Source organism: Budorcas taxicolor, chromosome 2 (genome assembly GCF_023091745.1).
Source record: "Budorcas taxicolor isolate Tak-1 chromosome 2, Takin1.1, whole genome shotgun sequence".
In the NCBI taxonomy this organism is placed as follows: Eukaryota; Metazoa; Chordata; class Mammalia; order Artiodactyla; family Bovidae; genus Budorcas; species Budorcas taxicolor.
In genome coordinates, this window is record NC_068911.1 from 114232393 (window position 1) to 114240768 (window position 8376).

Genomic DNA, 8376 nt, shown 5'->3' on the forward strand with positions numbered 1-8376 from the left:
ATTACAAGAAGAAAAAACAACTGTAAGAAGCACATACAGGTGGAGATTAAACAACACATTTCTAAATAACTGGTTACTGAAGAAATAAAGAGGGAAATAAAAAAAATTTATAGAAACAAATGACAATGAAAACATGACAACTCAGAACCTATGGGATGCAGAAAAAGCACTCCTAAGAGGGAAGTGTATAGCAATACAGTCCTTCCTCAAGAAACAAGAAAAACATCACATAGACAGCCTAAATATACACCTAAAACAACTGGAAAAAGAAGAAGAAAAAACACCCCAAAATTAGTAGAAGGAAAGAAATCATAAACATACGAGCAGAAATAAAGACAAAGAAATGAAAGAAACAATAGTAAAGATTAATAAAACTAAAAGCTGGTTCTTTGAGAAGATAAAAAGTGACAAACTTTTAGCCAGACTCATCAAGAAAAAAGAGAAGAAGCAAATAAACAAAATTAGAAATGAAAAAGGAGAGATTACAACAGACAACTTTCCCCAGTTTATTGTGATTGACACAGACAAAGGCTTTGGCATAGTCAATAAAGCAGAAATAGATGTTTTTCTGGAACTCTCTTGCTTTTTCAATGATCCAGCAGACGTTGGCAATTTGATCTCAGGTTTCTCTGCCTTGTTTAAAACCAGCTTGAACATCTGGAAATTCATGGTTCACGTATTGCTGAAGTCTGGCTTGGAGAATTTTGAGCATTACTTTACTAGTGTGTGAGATGAGTACAATTGTGTGGTAGTTTGAACATTTTTTGGCATTGCCCTTCTTTGGAATTGGAATGAAAACTGAGCTTTCTCAGTCCTGCAACCACTGCACAGTTTTCCAAATTTGCTAGCATATTGTGTGCAGCACCTTCACAGCATCATCCTTCAGGATTTGAAACAGCTCAACTGGAATTCCATCACCTTCACCAGCTTTGTTTGTAGTGGTGCTTCCTAAGGCCCACTTAACTTCACATTCCAGGATGTCTGGCTCTAGGTGAGAGATCACACCATCATGATTATCTGGGTTGTGAAGATCTTTTTTGTACAGTTCTTCTGTGTATTTTGCCACCTCTCCTTAATATCCTCTGCTTCTGTTAGGTCCATACAATTTCTGTCCTTTATTGAGCCCATCTTTGCATGAAATGTTCCCTTGGTATCTCTAATTTTCTTGAAGACATCTCCAGTCTTTTCCATTCTATTGTTTTCCTCTATTTCTTTGCACTGATCACTGAGGAAGGCTTCCTTATCTTTCCTTGCTATTCTTTGGAATTCTGCATTCAGATGCTTATATCTTTCCTTTTCTCCTTTGCTTTTTGCTTCTCTTCTTTTCACAGCTATTTGTAAGGCCTCCTCAGACAGCCATTTTGCTTTTTTGCATTTCTTTTTCTTGGAGGTGGTCTTCATCCCTGTCTCCTGTACAATGTCATGAACCTCCATCCATCAGGCACTCTATCTATCAGATCTAGTCCCTTAAGTCTATTTCTCCTTCCACTGTATAATCGCAAGGGATTTGATTTAGATCATATCTGAATGGTCTAGAGGTTTTCCCTACTTTCTTCAATTTAAGTCTGAATTTGCCAATAAGGAGTTCATGATATGAGCTGCAGTCAGCTCCCGGTCTTGTTTTTGCTGACTGTATAGAGCTTCTCCATCTTTGGCAGCAAAGAATATAATCGATCTGATTTCAGTGTTGACCATCTGGTGATGTCCATGTGTAGAGGCTTCTCTTGTGTTGCTGGAAGAGGGTGTTTGCTATGACCAGTGCATTCTCTTGGCAAAACTTTATTAGCCTTTGCGCTGCTTCCTTCTGTACTCCAAGGCCAAATATACCTGTTACTCCAGGTGTTTCTTCACTTCCCACGTTTGCATTCCAGTCCCCTATAATGAAAAGGACATCTTTTTTGGGTGTTAGTTCAGAAGGCCTTATAGGTCTCCATAGAACCATTCAACTTCAGCTTCTCCAGCACTGCTGTTCAGGGCATAGACTTGGATTACTGTGATATTGAATGGTTTGCCTTGGAAACGAACAGAGACCATTCTGTAGTTTTTTAGATTGCATCCAAGTACTGCATTTCAGACTCTTTTGTTGACTATGATGGCTAGTCCTGCCTCTTGAGAAATCTGTATGCAGCTCAGGAACCAACAGTTAGAACTGGACATGGAACAACAAATTGGTTCTAAATCGGGAAAGGATTATGTCAAGACTGTATATTTTCACCCCGATTATTTAACTTATATGCAGAGTACATCATGCGAAATGCTGGGCTGAAGGAAGCACAAGCTGGTATCAAGATTGCCAGGAGAAATATCAATAACCTCAGATATGCAGATGACACCACCCTTATGGCAGAAAGTGAAGAGGAACTAAAAAGCCTCTTGATGAAAGTGAAAGAGGAGAGTGAAAAAGTTGGCTTAAAGCTCAACATTCAGAAAACGAAGATCATGGCATCCGGTCACATCACTTCATGGCAAATAGATGCAGAAACAGAGGAAATAGTGGCAGACTTCATTTTTATGGGCTCCAAAATCACTGCAGATGGTGACTGCAGCCATGAAATTAAAAGACACTTGCTCCTTAAAAAGAAAGTTATACTCAACCTAGACAGCATATTAAAAAGCAGAGAGATTACTCTGCCAAGAAAGGTCTGTCTAGTCAAAGCTATGGTTTTTCCAGTAGTTATGTATAGTTGTGAGAGTTGGACCATAAAGAAAGCTGGGCACCAAAGAATTAATGCTTTTGATCTGTGGTGTTGGAGAAGATTCTTGAGAGTCCCTTGGACTGCAAGGAGATCCAACCAGTCCATCCTAAAGGAAATCAGTTCTAAATATTCATTGGAAGGACTGATGTTGAAGCTGAAACTCCAATACTTTGGCCACCTGATGAAAAGAGCTGACTCATTTGAAAAGACCCTGATGCTGGAAAGATTGAAGATGGGAGGAGAAGGGGACAACAGTGGATGAGATGGTTGGATGGCATCACCTACGTGATGGACATGAGTTTGGGGTAAACTCCAGGAGTTGGTGATAGAATACCTGGTGTGCTGTAGTCCATGGGGTCGGAAACAGTTTGACATGACTGAGCGACTGAACTGAACAACAGACGATGCAGAAATACAAAGGATTATAAGAGACTATTATGAACAAATATATGTCAATAAAATGGATAGCCTGGAAGAAATGGACAGATTCTTAGAAAAGTTCAATATTCCAGACTGAACCAGGAAGAAATAGAAATTATGAACAACCCAATTACAAGCACTGAAACTGAAGCTGTGATCAAAAATATCCCAGAAACAAAGGCCCAGGACCAGATGGCTTCATAGAAGAATTCTACCAAACATTTAGAGAAGAGTTAATATCTATCCTTCTAAAACTCTTTCAAAGAATTGCAGAGGAAGGAACACTTACCAGCTCATTCTATGAAGCCACCATCACCCTAATACCAAAACCAGACAAAGACAACACAGAAAAAGAAAACTACAGGCCAATATCACTGATGAACACAGATGCAAAAATCCTCAACAGAATTTTGGCAAACAGAATTCAGCAATACATCAAAAAGCTTACACACCATGATCAAATTGGGTTTATTCCAGGAATTCAAGGATTCTTCAATACATGCAAATCAATTGATGTGATATACCATATCACATACACATACACATGAAAGATAAAAAACATACAATAATCTCAATAGATGCAGAAAAAGCCTTTGACAAAATTCAGCTCCTATGTATGATTAAAACTCTTCAAAACATGGGCATAGAAGGAACCTACCTCAACATAGTAAAGGCCATATATGATAAGTTTATAGCAAACATTATTCTCAATGGTGAGAAACTGAAAGCATTCCCCCTAAGATCAGGAATAAGACAAGGGTGTCCACTTTCACCACTATTATTCCACAGAGTTCTGAACATCTCAGACACAGCAATCAGAGAAGAAAAAGAAGTAAAAGGAATCCAGATCAGAAAAGAAGAAGTAAAGCTCTCACTGTTTGCACATGACATGATACTGTACATAGAAAACCCTAAAGATAGTATCAGAAAATTACTAGAGCTAATCAGTGAATTTAGCAAAGTTGCAGGATACAAAATCAATACACAGAAATCACTTGCATTATATATACTAGCAATGAAAATTAAGAAAGAAAAATTAAACTTCATCATTGAAACAAAAAGAATTAAATATCTAGGAATAAATTTACCTAAGGAAACAAAAGAACTGTACACAGAAAATTATAAGACACTAATGAAATAGATCAAAGATGACATAAACAGATGGAGAGATATTCCATGTTCCTGGGTAGGAAAAATCGATATTGTGAAAATGACTATGCTACCAAATACAATCTACAGATTCAGTGTGATCCCTATCAAATTACCAATGGCATTTTTCACAGAACTAGAACAAAAAATTTTACAATTTATATTGAAACACAAAAGATCCCGGATAGCCAAAACAGTTTTGAGAAACAAGAATGGAGCTGGAGGAATCAACATTCCTGACTTCAGATTATATTACAAAGCTACAGTCATCAAGACAGTATGGTACTGGCACAAAAACAGAAATAGAGACCAATGGAACAAGATAGAAAGAAAGCCCAGAAAAAAACCCATGCACCTATGGGTACCTTATTTTTGACAAAGGAGGCGAGAATATACAATGGGGCAAAGACACCTCTTCAATAAATGATGCTGGGAAAACTGGACAGCTACATGTAAAAGAATGAAATTAGAACACTTCCTAATACCATACACAAAGATAAACTCAAAATGAATTAAAGACCTAAATGTAAGACCAGAAACTATAACACTCTTAGAGAGAAACATAGGCAGAACACTCAATGACATAAATCAAAGCAAGATCCTCTATGACTCACCTTCTAGAGTAATGGAAATAAAAACAAAAGTAAACAAGTGGGATTTGATTAAACTAAAAGCTTTTTCACAGCAAAGGAAACTATAAGCAAGGTGAAAAGACAACCCTTGGAATGGGAGAAAATAATAGACATTAAACAACTGACAAAGGAGTAATTTCCAAAATATAGAAGCAGCTCATGAAACTCAATACCAGGAAAACAAACAACCCAATCAAAAAGTGGGAAAAAGACCTAAACAGACATTTCTCCAAAGAAGATATACGGATGGCTAACAAACACATGAAAAGATGCTCAACATCACTCATTATTCAGTTCAGTACAGTCGCTCAGTCGTGTCCGACTCTTTGCGACCCCATGAATTGCAGCATACCAGGCTTCCCTGTCCATCACCAACTCCCGGGGTTCACTCAGACTCATGTCCATCGAGTCGGTGATGCCATCCAGCCATCTCATCCTCTGTCATCCCCTTTTGCTCCTGCCCCCAATCCCTCCCAGCATCAGAGTCTTTGCCAATGAATCAACTTTTTGCATGAGGTGGCCAAAGTACTGGAGTTTCAGCTTTAGCATCAGTCCTTCCAAAGAACACCCAGGGCTGATCTCCTTTAGGATAGACTGGTTGGATCTCCTTGCAGTCCAAGGGACTCTCAAGATTCTTCTCCAACACTACAGTCCAAAAGCATCAATTCTTCGGTGCTCAGCTTTCTTCACAGTCTAACTCTCACATCCGTACATGACCACTGGAAAAACCATAGCCTTGACTAGACAGACCTTTGTTGGCAAAGTAATGTCTCTGCTTTTGAATATGCTATTTAGGTTGGTCATAACTTTCCTTCCAAGGAGTAAGCGTCTTTTAATTTCATGGCTGCAATCAACATCTGCAGTGATTTTGGAGCCCAAAAAACTGAAGTCTGACACTGTTTCCACTGTTTCCCCATCTATTTCCCATGAAGTAATGGTACCGGATTCCATGATCTTCGTTTTCTGAATGTTGAGCTTTAAGCCAACTTTCTCACTCTCCTCTTTCACTTTCCTTAAGAGGCGTTTTAGTTCCTCTTCACTTTCTACCATAAGGGTGGTGTCGTCTGCATATCTGAGGTTATTGATATTTCTCCTGGCAATCTTGATACCAGCTTGTGCTTCTTCCAGCCCAGTGTTTCTCATGATGTACTCTGCATATAAGTTAAATAAGCAGGGTGACAGTATACAGCCTTGATGTACTCCTTTTCCTATCTTGAACCAGTCTATTGTTCCATGTCCAGTTTTAACTGTTGCTTCCTGACCTGCATATAGGTTTCTCAAGAGGCAAACCCAAAAAAGATGTCCTTTTCATTATAGGGGACTGGAATGCAAAAGTAGGAAGTCAAGAAACACCTGGAGTAACAGGCAAATTTGGCTTTGGAATACGGAATGAAGCAGGTCAAAGGCTAATAGACTTCTGCCAGGAGAATGCACTGGTCAACACCAAAATCAGATTGATTATATTCTTCACAGCTAAAGATGGAGAAGCTCTATACAGTCAGCAAAAACAGCCCGGGAGCTGACTATGGCTCAGATCATAAGCTCCTTATTGCTAAATTCAGACTTAAGTTGAAGAAAGTAGGGAAAACCACTAGACCATTCAGGTATGACCTAGATCAAATTCCTTATCATTATACAGTGGAAGTGAGAAATAGATTTAAGGGAGTAGATCTGATAGATAGAGTGCCTGATGAACTACAGACGGAGGTTCATGACATTGTACAGGAGACAGGTATCAAGACCATCCCCATGAAAAAGAAATGCAAAAAAGCAAAATGGTTGTCTGGGGAGGTCTTACAAATAGCTGTGAAAAGAAGAGAAGTGAAAGGCAAAGGAGAAAAGGAAAGATATAAGCATCTGAATGCAGAGTTGCAAGAATAGCAAGAAGAGATGAGAAAGCCTTCCTCAGCGATCAATGCAAAAAAATAGAGGAAAACAACAGAACGGGAAAGACTAGAGATCTCTTCAAGAAAATTAGAGATACCAAGGGAACATTTCATGCAAAGATGGGCTCGATAAAGGACAGAAATGGTATGGACTTAACGGAAGCAGAAGATATTAAGAAGAGGTGGCAAGAATACACAGAAGAACTGTACGAAAAAGATCTTCACAACCCAGATATTCATGATGGTGTGATCACTCACCTAGAGCCAGACATCCTGGAATGTGAAGTAAGTGGGCCTTAGAAAGCATAATTACGAACAAAGCTAGTGGAAGTGATGGAATTCCAGTTGAGCTATTTCAAATCCTGAAAGATGATGCTGTGAAAGTGCTGCACTCAATATGCCAGCAAATTTGAAAAACTCAGCAGTGGCCACAGGACTGGAAAAGGTCAGTTTTCATTCCAATCTCAAAGAAAGGCAATGCCAAAGAATGCTCAAACTACCGCACAATTGCACTCATCTCACACACTAGTAAAGTAATGCTCAAAATTCTCCAAGCCAGACTTCATCAATACATGATTCGTGAACTTCCTGACATTCAAACTGGTTTTAGAAAAGGCAGAGGAACCAGAGATCAAATTGCCAACATCCACTGGATCATCGAAAAAGCAAGAGAGTTCCAGAAAAACATCTACTGCTGCTTTATTGACTATGCCAAAGCCTTTGACTGTTTGGATCACTCATTATTAGGGAAATGCAAATCAAAACCACAATGAGACATCACCTCACACCACTCATAATGGCCATCATCAAAAAGCCTACAAACAATAAATGCTGGAGAGGGTTTGGAGAAAAAGGAATGCCCTTGCACTGTTGGTGGGAATGTAAATTGGTACAGCCACTATGGAAGATGGTACGGAGATTCCTTAAAAAACTAGCTGATGTCTAGAAGAGGGGCATCCTGAAGCTCCATAGTCCAGGCAGGGACAGCCTCTGGGAGGGGCTGGATCCACTGTGCCTCCAGGCTGCTGTTCCAATTCCTCTTCGTAATTTGTTGGTTTAGGTTCTTTGCAGTCTTCATTTATATTTTTAATCCCTTTTCCTGTTCATGACGGCCCTTTCTCCCCTTAGGTACGTCTTGTCTTCATGCTTTCTGGCCTGTATCCAAGCCTCTCTAGGGAAAGAAGACATTGTCAGTTCTCTATTCCTTAACGCAAATGGAAGTCTTAGGATTCCACTCCTTGGTCTGTTCTCAGATTAGATACTGGAAGGCTTTTCCCCTATGGAAATATCTGGGGTGAGGAGCTAGAGTAGGAGGCAGAGGTGTCTACCCTGTGCTGCTGAAAACCCTCCCAGAAGAGGGCTTTTCTACATCCAGCCCTTGATCCCTACCTTATGCCTACTTAACCTGAGATTTATTTCCTTCATTAGTGAACCAGAAATGGTCCTTTAGGTCACTACTTGTTACTTTAGCCATGTAGAATTGTAAAGGGAGAAATATCAGTCACCTCAGATATGCAGATGACACCACCCTTATGGCAGAAAGTGAAGAGGAACTAAAAAGCCTCTTGATGAAAGTGAAAGAGGAGAGTGAAA